This window comes from Periplaneta americana, chromosome 16 (genome assembly GCF_040183065.1).
Source record: "Periplaneta americana isolate PAMFEO1 chromosome 16, P.americana_PAMFEO1_priV1, whole genome shotgun sequence".
In the NCBI taxonomy this organism is placed as follows: domain Eukaryota; kingdom Metazoa; phylum Arthropoda; class Insecta; order Blattodea; family Blattidae; genus Periplaneta; species Periplaneta americana.
The window spans coordinates 152,590,051-152,602,256 of NC_091132.1; the positions used below are offsets into that span (position 1 = coordinate 152,590,051).

Consider the following 12,206-nt stretch of genomic DNA (forward strand, 5'->3'; position numbering starts at 1 on the left):
GTTGTGTTCAGTTACATTCATTTATTTAGTCTATAACGAAATAAACGAAAATCTTGACAAAAATAATTCAGGCTTTTAAGGGTTGTCCCATTGTGCGCCCTAATATGCTCTGATTGTCGAAGTCCGACAGGTGACCTGGGTGGAATTCGTGAATCTGACGCTGACAGGTGGGTCATCCTGCCTCACCCCCTGACAGAGCCAAATCCCGTTCGCATACGAGTAGCCTGATGAGCCCCAGGAACCCCAAGTCCTTTCTATATCAGCATCGGAAACCAGTACTAGCCTCAAGACTTCACCCCAGCCTACTTTTATTATTGCTGATGATAGATAAAATGAGGGGTAAGTGGAGAGGGAAACGAGAGTATCCCGAGAAAAAGCACTATGCAATGTCTCTACGTAGCTAAAGACGCGGCTTCTGCATACCACATGGGAAAAGATCCTTACATGTGGTGAACACGATGGCGAACAAGTGTAGAAATTGAAGTTAATGTATAAAAAATGTGTAATTCATTGCTCATTCATATGTTAACATTTGTTAGACACTCTATATATTCCCGGACCTCGCAGAGAGAGTAAGGAAAGAATTAATTAGCTCCTTTTTATTTTTATATTTATTTCTGAAATACTGATCCCTTCTTGTTGATTATAGAGTAAACTAAAAATTTTCTTAAACATGCGAATAAATATTATTTATATATAATTTATAATATACAGTATATATAATGGTTCTAAATCCAGTGCACTTATCTGCCAAAATAGTATCAATTAATAATAGGCCTATTCATAATATTCAAATTTTCCAAATATCTGGTCCTCTTGGGTGTTATGCTTGCTAAGTACAGAGAGGCCTTCATTTGCCGACATTAAGAGGAAATATGTATAAATAATCATGGCGTCATTGGATTACAGACGATTGGAGTTTTGTTACTGAAAATTATACATCAAAGATTATTAATCTCTTCTATTAATTTCCTTCGGTTATGTTTTTAAACTGCGCGTTATTATTTACTTTAAATTAAATCTATGAAAGTTCTGTGAATATTAAATGTTCTCGGAAGAAGAAGAAACACAGAACTGTTGGGTTGGAGGAAATTCAAATGCATTATCAAAGCCTTAAAAATTATTTCGGACAAAATTTTCTTGAAAGATTTAGTTTATGGTACATCACACAATTTTACATTGGCAGTTTGGAAAATTACCATCGTTCCAAATATATCCACTAAATGATATATTACTTATACACGTTAAATACATACGAATGTAATAAACACATATTGTTGAAATGGACTAAACGGTAATAAAAGTAAATTGTCATCAAAATCCAAATTTGGGTCGTATATGAAATTAATTTCTATTACAGTCATATGATAAATATTATACTTCATAAATCTCGAAGGGAATGTTGGTTACAACTGTTAAAATAAAAAGTGCTGTACTATTTTTTTTCTAATTCATATGGCTTTCTATTTTTATTTGTAATTGCGTTGTGTAAGTCGAGACTGTGCCATCTGTTACAAAAATAAACGTTACACAGTTCAAGTTTACAGGACGTTCAAACGAGAAAAAAGTGCAATCTTTTTACAGCAACTTTTGATAGGCCTATCAGTTATAAATACTGTCGTCATTGGTCTCTGCTTTTCGTCATCTTCACACAACAGCTCAGTTTTCAGAGTCAAGTTGAGCAGAGGCGAAGGAGGAAAACTGTGGACTGTACACAACCAAGTTCAGTAAGTGTTAAATATATTCTCATACCCAGAGCTAAATTCGTATGTGTGTGTAAATAGATCTTCAACATTACATATGGTCTCCTAGTTACAAAACCTGATATATATTTTATGATTATCGAAAGTATGAGTATATTTGAAGGGTTCGGAACCATAGTGGGCCAAGAGCTATTTATTAAAACCATAGAAAAAAGGGTTAAAATGAAGTTATTACCGTAATTCATTGGAAACATATACCAAGTAATATAAAAAGTACACACATTAAAACTAATCTTTATGAAACTATGGTATTCACTTAACTTTAAACCTTGTTTTCTCCGTTTTTAATAAATGGCGCTTGGCCCAATATGGCTCTGAACCCTTCATTTACATAAATAATTATTACAGATAATTATTAATATGTTTAAGGGGCATATTACAACACTAGATCAAAAATCATGCACCTGAAAAATTTTCCTTAGAGAAGAAATGTGTTATTTCAAATATATAATTTATCAGGCTAAATTACACGTACAGCAAAACGTTCTATTAACAAAACTCGCATAAACAATTACAACCATAAGTTTCCAGGGATATTAATGGCAATGGGCATCTGTGCACTTTCAATAACATCACGTACTAGAAATCACTTCTAACGCTTCCTATGAAATTTTACGCAAAGTTCTATGAGAGAAAAGAAAATAAATGGCTAAAAGTAGGGACATATAATATAATCTGTAGTCCAATTTGGTAAAATGAAAATGTGTATGATTGTTATTAGATAAGATTCCGTTTTGATTGTTCTACAACAGAGTGCTTACATCTTAAGTATTGGAATGAGAGAATGTTTTTATCTGAAAAGATTTAGCGAAAACTATACGGATAAAATTGTGTCATTTTACTGTAATACAATGACGTCACTCATAGACAGAATTGTAAGTGGTTTCCTACTGGATCCGTCTCCCTCTATTCTTTAGTTAATGTACCTCCAATATTACGTATAGTTGAAGGGTTCAGAACCATAATGGGCCAAGCGCTATTTACTAAAACCGTAGAAAACAAGGGTTAAAATGAAGTTATTACCACAATTCAATGGAAACATATAGCAAATAATAGAAAGTATACACGTTAAAACTAAATGATATGTCAATCTTCATTAAACTATAGTATTCACTTAACTTTAACCCTTGCTTTCTCAGTTTTTAATAAATGGCGCTTGGTCCACTATGGCTCTTAATCCTTCAATTGTTTTTTAATTTTCTATTTTCTTGTTATGCTGTAGCCTACAGTTTGATCTTAGCAATCATCCAATTTCTTATCAAAAGTGCAGTAGTGAAATCAAACAAGAACCGACAGTATAATAATACTGATAAAGGTAAGTAGACTATTAGCACAATTTCCACTAAAATCTAAACAACGAAAACGTTAACAAAATTAATTATAAATTCAGACAGATTCTTCCAAGTCTTAAAAAAAGTTAAATGAAAGTTTCTAAAACATTTATCGAAAATATCTTATGTAAAATAATATATTTAGACATTTTCAAAATTAAAGCGGTCAAGAAAATCGGAGCCTTTGCTTCTCCCGCTGTCTTGGGTAATTTAGGGCAAGTTTACTCCAGTATCTAATGCACAGAGCAAGTGCTTGGACCTCTTTACTAGCGAGGATTGCGACGACCACTCTCTCTACTCGTTCTGCCCAGTCGTTTAAAATCTTCCGCGATTCTGCCCTACTGATTTTCGTGCTTCGATATCCCCTTGATGTGGTAGAGCTGTATTATCTCACGTCCATTTTCGGCTTTCCTCTTTTAAAGTTCTCTAATGTTCTCTCAATTGCCACGGCGGAAATCGGAATAAGACAAGTAGCCAAAATGCTTAGAGCTCATATAGACACTTCCTCTCAATCTCAATTTCCAATTGCAAGGATGCGCGTTCGCGTACCTTTTAAATATTTCTCCTCATATTTTAACATTCTTTCATTCATTCATGCTTTCCATAAACTAATAATGGAAACACAGGTGTTTCAAAAGTCCGGCGACATAGACAAACTCCTTTTTTTTTTTCTTGTTAGGAGGGAGGCAACATCACACGCACTACGACCTGAGGTCTATTGTACACCCTCCTACATGGGATGAGTTGCTTGCCCACTGATCCTCTACGCCAGTGGTTGCCAAACACCACGAAATTGTGACGTAATAGAAATGCAACTCGCATACCACTATCGCAGGGAGAGGGTTGAGTGGGTATCTCCTCAGGTAATGCAGCGAATAACAGTGCACAGATGGACTATGACCAAAAAACAAAAATAATATAATATTCTTCTACTTATTAACTAGAAGCACTTTTTTCCGTGTTAAATTTTATTCTCCTATTCATTATTTTTGTATTATTAATAAAATAAAATATGTTTTCTTATTTATCATAAAAAGAATGTGTACTTTAGACCTACATCAGTAGATATTTTTGAAATTAGAAAAACGTACCAGGCTGGTCAGTAAGTTCTAAATTACACTACATATTTAAAAAAAAGTCGAAGTATTTTACCCCGATTAAGACATAGGAGCTGATACTTTTTATTGTTCGTTTATTAATGAAATATTCAATTTACAAGTAAGGGCGTGGTAGTCTTTGTAACAACGTACATTGATCTTTTATATTTCATTTAAAATTTTACAAAAAATTATGTATTTCATATTTTTACCATCTGCACAAAAGAAATACTTTTGCTCCCATGCTCCTTAAAATTAAGCTTTTACATATTATCTGTTTTCTGTTTTGGAAAAGACATCGCAACATATTATCCTACACACTTGTAACATTACATGTGTACGACCGCTGCAGATAAATGTCTTGTCTTATAACGAAGTGAAGGCTGTAAACAGAGGGTGGGGGTATGATGCCATGGTTACGCTCGAGTGGAGACAGGGGCATGTGTCGCGACACAGCTTTTGGCCATCACTGCTCTACGCGCACCGACCTACCCACTTGACTCGCTTAACGACTGATCCCTATAGCCATGTACCACTCCTGCTTCGGCAACATCCCCAAGGCTTCCTTAACGGTCCGAGGCGGATGTCCTCCCCCGAGAAGGTCTGCCCCGGGTTCCGTTGCAGAAGCTATCGCATGTCGAGGGAGCCAGCAACTGATTTGGCAGGATTAGGACTGGCTGGTGTGTTGTACTAGTGCACAGCCTCAAAGGTGTATTTTACGTTGAAAATTCAAACACGTTACATTGATAACTACATACTTCCAACAATTTTCCCCTCTCTCCATTTTTCGCTATCTGCACCAATAACGGAGTTCGTCGATGTCTACCGAGTTTTCAGTTTTCTTATATAATTCATTATGTTGGTAATGTGTACATATATGTCGTAGTTAAAACGCGAAATCACTGAAAACACGAATGAATATCAAACAAAATACACTACACTACAGTGTTGAATAAATATATACCGTCATATCCCATAACTACGATCCTGAAACACAACTATGGTCCATTCAAATTTTGTGCTCCATAACGTAGTACCTCGTTTATCTATATTTTTGCTGTACTATAGTTTGAAGTCAAGTCACTGCAGCTATCTTTGAACGGTCTATATTACTTCTGCAACGTTCTTTGAATAGTTGTATCGTGGAACATAGTTGTGTTCCAGGACCATAGTTATGGGAAATTACAGTACCTGTGTTTTATTTTATTATTTATATACTGTATGTTCCAGTATAGGCCGACATGTCTCACACAATCATTGGGATTTCCTTAAATTCCCTGTCTCTTTCTATCTTTCTCTCTCTCTCTCTCTCTCTCTCTCTCTGTCTCTCGCTCTGTTTTGGTAAAAGTGCTTTATTAGTTATTTCAAACTAGTCTAGAGACGTATGTCACTCGTATATTCCCACAAAGCGACTTTTGGTCTATGGGTAGCTAGGATGACTCGTACGCCGAAATGGCGCTCGGTAATGGGACCTATTCCCGTTTGGGCTAATTCTCTGGCTGGTTTTAATCAGTAGTTATACATGACTGTAAGGTGAATGTCAAGTAATCCCATGGATAATCTTCCAACTCATCCTGTTGAAAGTATAATCGCTTTTTAACTAATTCCATAGACGCTATTTCGTTAATACTGCGATATGATACATTAATCAAATTTATTTGCCTGTGGAATATACTGTATAAGCACTTTAAATAAAATAGGCAAAAATTCTCTGGAAGGTACATACATACTAAAATGAGACAGGATATCACTGTGGTTGCGTGTGGAGCCTGAGTTTTATTTTATTGATTTCAATTTTTTTTTAAGACTTCGATTTTCTTGAATTCTCAACGATTAATAGTCATAATCAGGGAACGGATTTATATGGACTAAAAATATATGAAATATGTAAATATATATGTAGTTATTTTTACCAAAATATGGAATTAAATATGGATTTTTACCAAAATATGGAATTAAATATGGACTTAAAATTATAAAAAAATGACTATGTACGTTAAATATTGGTACATTTTAATCAAACTAAACAAAAAATATAATGGACGTACCTTATCTTCCAATGTAGTTTCAACAAAACACAATTTTTATTGTCTGTTACCATAACAATAGGTTACAAACATTTCTTTCAAGTGCTGAAACGTGAATCTTCTTCTATTGTCTCTGAGGATAGATTTATACTGACTAAAAGAGCGTTCGACGTCACAAGAAGTAACTGGTACATAATTCAATTTCACAATGTCTGCTGGGGATAAGTCCAAGTTAATCTTCACTGTTGATTCACCACTCATCACAGCAACAACCTTTTGTAGTTCTTCATATCCAGGGTTTTTTGAAAGTACAGTGTCCACCTTAGCTCTTACTGCATCTGCAACTTTACCTCTACCACGATTCAGTTGTTCCACAGTACTATTTATAATTTCAAAACTTTCAGATAGTGAAAGGTGCCTATTTTGGAGACTTTTGAGCGTTTTTATGATGCATGAAAATGTATGCTGAATGTGAGCTAAGTCATTCTTCACACTTATGTCACAGGTAACTGTTTTCGCAGTATCAATTGAGACTGCATCTTCAGAGTCCAATGCAAGGAGAACATTGTTAATAGAGTCTATATGTTCGGCATAATATTCAACTGCTTCTAGCCATGTACCCCATCTAGTTAAAATTGGCTTTGGTGGCAATGGAATTTCAGGGTACATTTCTTTCAACACGTTAACTCTACTGGGAGCTTTGAGAAATACTTTTTTCACTGATGAAATCAACAAATCTACTTTAGGGAAATTGTCTCTGACCACTTCTGCCACACGATGAAATGCATGCGCCACACAAGTAAAATGAGTCAATTTAGGATATACAACAGATAATGCTTGTCCAGCTTTGACCATATAAGGGGCAGCATCGCTAATAAAGAATAACACATTATCGTACATAATACCCTTTGGCCACAGGATACCCATAGCTTCGTTGAACAGTTTAACTATAGTTTTGTTATTGCACTTTTCTAGAACATCACAATGTAAAAGAATTCGTTCAGAATATTGTTCACTTAACAAACCGATAACTACATTACCAACAAGTCTACCTTCTTTGTCGGGAGTCTCATCAATGGAAACCCAAATTGAACTATCTTTAATTTCATCTCTTATCTTCTGTATTGTCTCATCGTAGATGGATGGAGCATACGTCTTCCTAAGTGTTGACTCATCCGGGATTGTATGTTGAGTATATTTTTCAAGGAATTCCCTGAAGACCTTATTCTTTAGTTTGTAGAGAGGAATATCAGCAGAGATGAGAGAACGGCACAGGTCGATGTTAAACTCAGATCTTACATTCGATGTTGTTGGTTGTGTTAAAAACAATTGTCTCTGCTTGGAATTTAGTTGTTTGTTGGCCTGATGTTTACTAGTTGTAATGTGTTGTTGCACCAGGAACTTTTGTGTAGATGATACTGCACACTGACACAAATTACAAAATAATATTTTATTGTCAGTTGATAAACCATCTTCTTTAAATTCTGAAATGTAACTTGTTAGTTTTGATTTTAAATTGACTGAATGACGTACTTTTGGCATATTTACCGTCTTTATAGTATGATTTACAAAACTGAACCTATGTGTACTCTGACTGGCATTTAACTGTTGAGCTGCACAACTGAAGTCTGTTAAAAATTTTAAATTAAATTAATACAGTTTTGTAACTTACTTTCCCATTGTTGATAGGACTGCTAATTTTCAAATAACTCTGATGTTAAAGGGATTACTGAACATGTGTTTAAATCTCTATTGTTGAAATGTATTTTTAAAAGTTAATGGAATTTTGTTTTGTTTTATTGTTAAACCTAATATAATATGGACTGTTTTATATGAAATATGGAAAATATATGGAAATTAACGAAAATATGTACTAAACTCTAAAATATGGAAAAATATGGAAAATAAAAGTAGGATTTTTCAACCCTACACATTGTGAAACATAAAGATAATGCAAAATATAAATTATATTAGCTTCATAAGTAAATATGTATTTACATATAAATCCTTTCCCTGGTCATAATGTTACAAATTGCAAGTTTTAACACTAATATTGTAACACCTGTTGCGCATCCTAAAATAAGATGAGTGAAGAGCACAGAGCGTCTAAGAGAGTTTCTGATTGCAATGCATAGATTTTTAATATTGTTTAATATATTTCAGTAAATGTATCTTTATCTTAGCTTAAATGGTTTTCTTATTGCATGTGTGGGAAAAATGTGCAGACTCCTTAAAATAAAAGGACTTGCTCCTGAAAATTGTTTAATTTAGTTTATTTTTTTCTTTGGTTGTTAATTAGTTAGATGAGAATAGAAGCCAGTTTATCGCTTCCGACAAAAGTTCTCAAAGAAGGTGATTACTGTTGCGTAGGTGATCTAGAAGTTATAGTGTGTTCAAAGTTTAACGTTAGTTAATATTAAAAAAATACAATGGGCCCGAAAAACAGTGATAGCATTGTAGAAATCGAAGGAACAGTCCAGCGCGTCGTGAAGGAGGCTCTGCAAGACGCGGCCTGGCTGGAGGTGCTCACAAACATTATACGATATTCCGTTGTGGCCGAGCTGAAAGCGACCATCGAAAGAAATAGTGACGTGATTACTGAGTTGAAGAAAACCTTACTCGAGAAAGACAAAAAGATTAGTGAACTAGAAAGTAAGACTGACAATCTCGAGCAATACCAGCGTAGACAGTGTGTTAGAATATTCGGTATTGTGGAAGAAGAAATCGAAGACACCGACAAAATAGCAATCGATGTGGCGCAGAAAATAGGTTGTGTCGGACATTGACAGAAGCCATCGTGTTGGTAGGCGAGATGGTGATAAACCTCGTCCTATTATCGTCAAATTTTTTAGTTATCGCAAGAGGTGAGAAATTTTCAGCAACAAACGAAAATTGAAGGGGTCTAAAATTACGGTTCGCGAGGATCTAACAAAGGTGCGACACGCGATTCTAAGGGAAGCCATAACAAGATTTGGACTTAATAGTGTATGGACAAGCGACGGCGTGATCATAGTAAACCACCAAGGTACAAAAAGAAGAATAGTGCGCATGGAGGATCTCCAGAACATGTAGAATTCGGGCGATATGACATTCAAGGTCTAGTCCTGTTTTTATTTTTACTTTATCTCTATTTTCTCCTCTTTTGTGCAATTCTTTAGATAATCATTACTATTAATACACTCGATATTTTTTAAAGTTTTGCATATATCACCCCTAGTTTTTATTTAGTTTATATAGTGATAGAATTAATATTTTAAGTCAATATCTATTATAAATTTAAGTTACAATTTATAGCATTTTTACTGTTCAATATTTTGTGTTGGCAACATTGACTTAGGAATTTGCCAGAAATCTTGTCCGACTGCTCCTGACGTCGACAATAGCCATGACAACAACCCCTTCGCAATATATCCCCAAGCACTAACTGCCATAGACCCTTCTACCGACAACCATCCCTTTCCCCCGCCGCCGTCTACCACCGATCTGTTAAAGGTGTCATTCTCATCCTCTCCCATCGCTTAAAGTCGCTCATGTGAATGTACAGAGCTTGTTGTCTCACTACCACGAATTTCTTTCAATCTTCTCACCGCTTGACCTTCATTGCATACTTGTGTCCGAGTCCTGGCTTCAACTAACACTCCCCTCTTCACTTGTCCATTTGGATGGTTATACGCTACTTAGGGCCTGTACTACGACTCTCGGATAAAGTTCTAGTTTAAACTTATCCGGCAGATGGAATATTTATCCGGAAGTTGGGTTGTAATTGCGTACTACGACTTTTGGTTATGTGCAATCTGGAGGCTAAACTTCCAGATTGGCAATCCGGAAGGCAGAGTGGCAGATAGGCGTTATCCGGAGGTTGGAACTCGATGTTGAAATCAAGATGGCTGCACGTCGTACAGCTGGTGATTTGAAGGATCAATTTAATTTTGATACTGATTCTGATGATAAGTTCTGGAGCAGATGCTTCGTTATATCAGAACAGCAAAACGAATTAGGCTGCGTCCAAATAATTTTGAAGAGTGGGATGACGAGAAATTTTTTAGACAGTTTCGAATAATGAAACCTACTACATGAAATCAATTATCAACTGAAACAAGACACAGATCGTAAGTACACAGTTAATAATAAGCTACACTATTTCTTTAGGTATTACATTAATATTTTGTATTTAATAGCACTATAATAATTATTTTGAAGTACAGTAACCAGTAATAGGCGTACAGTAGAAGTGAGGTTAGAATGTTGCTTCATGCAGGTGTTCTGTTGTCCTTACAAGGTATTAAGGTGATTGATATAATAATATAGGGTAACCTACAATAAGTTTCAAAATACTTTTATATAAAAAAATAATAATAACCATATATAATATATCAAAATCCTTTATATGGTAAACTATAATTTCTTCACAATTGCGTTACCACTTTAAGATACAAATGTATTCACATATTTGGCTTCTAGTCAAGTCATATGTACTGTAAACGAAAGAAAAATTGAGTGCCGACACCAATTTCCCAAATAAAGGTGGAAAGTTGCTGTGAAAGTGGAGTCCGGTGGAGAGGTACGGGTAGGCAGGATCGCTCTGTCGAGATAGAAGGGGTAGGCGGCAGGGAAGGGCAGCACATTCATTTCATTACTGTGTTTCCTTACTAATTAAAGGGAAAAGACAAGTTTTCGTAAGATCGAGTTAGTGACAGGTTAGGTTAGTATGATTTGCATATATTTACAATTGTCTAAAAAAAAAAAAAAATGTCAAAACTACATCCAAACCTCTCTCTTCCAGGCTATCCTGTAGGGAGTCCTTGCCTTCTTTTGGTAACGCTATTGTAAAGATTTACCGGTAAAGGTGTAACCAAATCTAATTGTTTGTTCATTTTTCCAGAAATAATGCCTTATCTCCAATGGCCCAATTACTATTGGTATTGAGATTCTATGCCACTGGGAGAACATTGACAACAGTAGGAGATTTTTGTGGGGTCCACGAAGTTACAGCAGGAACTGTTGTCAATCGAGCTAGTGCTGCACTTGCTGCTTGGTTTAATTGAAGTGATGACTTTTAATGCTTCATTGGGAGTAGTTTTATTTGCTCCAGTAATTAAGTGCAAGGCTTGTTTTTTTCTTCCGAGGGATACTGTCTCTCTTTTTGATGCTGTTACGAATACTTCTGAATAGTATTTTAATACAGGTTTTATGTACATATTATAGGTCTTGATTAAAGTTTTCCTAGAACTGTCTGCTAGTTGTTTAGTCAACTCTCCGAAGATAGATTGGAATATCAATAAGGCATCACTCATGAGACAACTGTCAGGAGATAATGTGGTAGGGTGGCAAGTTCCCTTCTCCTTCCTTGCATATATCGCTCGCCAGTAGGAGTAGGCCTAACATATTTCACTAATCAGATTTAAGATATGCTTGCTATATATTATTATTTAACAAACTGTAACAGTTTATTGAATTTTAGACGTGACAGTTTTTCTTCATTTCCTGAAAGTTTTGGAATTGGCATTTATGTTTTGCAAGGGAGCTGTTTCATTCACGCTAAGCCTAGTGATTCATGTATGCAAACATATTCATATCGTTACTTTTTAAATATATTTTATTGCTGGGATCCCTCACAGTGATCTCTTAACAGGCTAATGCACTGTATCTGCAATTCAAATTTATTTTACATAAGCAAAATATGGTAAAACAACATTTTTCAAGAGGCACATTAATTGAACCGTCGGCTGGAACAACGTTATAAGTTACATTTGGTCAAATTTACAGGAGCTGCAAAAATGTGTATGCATACAACTTTGTTCTTATGAGGGTAGCAAACTTTTGAGTGGACAGTTGCAAGCCAAGGAGTATAGCAAGGTAACATGACATACAACATTATTACACGGAAACACACCGAATGAAAATTTTGTAACTTACAACGTTGTTCCAGCTGACGCTTCAATTGTATTCAGGTACTCTGTGAATGTGTAATTAAAACAAGAGAGATGG

The 12,206-nt window shown here is 35.2% G+C and overlaps 1 protein-coding gene and 1 long non-coding RNA gene across 2 annotated transcripts in view; both read left to right on the plus strand.

Annotated features, from left to right (window-relative positions):
• The first annotated feature begins 1,613 nt into the window (after positions 1 to 1,613).
• The window catches only part of LOC138691369 (ankyrin repeat domain-containing protein 1-like), a 42,699-nt gene continuing 32,106 nt past the window's right edge, over positions 1,614 to 12,206 (plus strand). The window contains exon 1 of the mRNA XM_069813272.1: positions 1,614 to 1,727. The gene's annotated coding sequence lies outside the window, so the exon portion shown is untranslated. The remainder of the gene's footprint in view (positions 1,728 to 12,206) is intronic.
• Positions 9,899 to 12,188, plus strand: LOC138691362 (uncharacterized). Its single transcript, XR_011329866.1, has 2 exons — positions 9,899 to 10,327; positions 11,101 to 12,188. It is a non-coding gene; the product is annotated as an uncharacterized lncRNA (long non-coding RNA).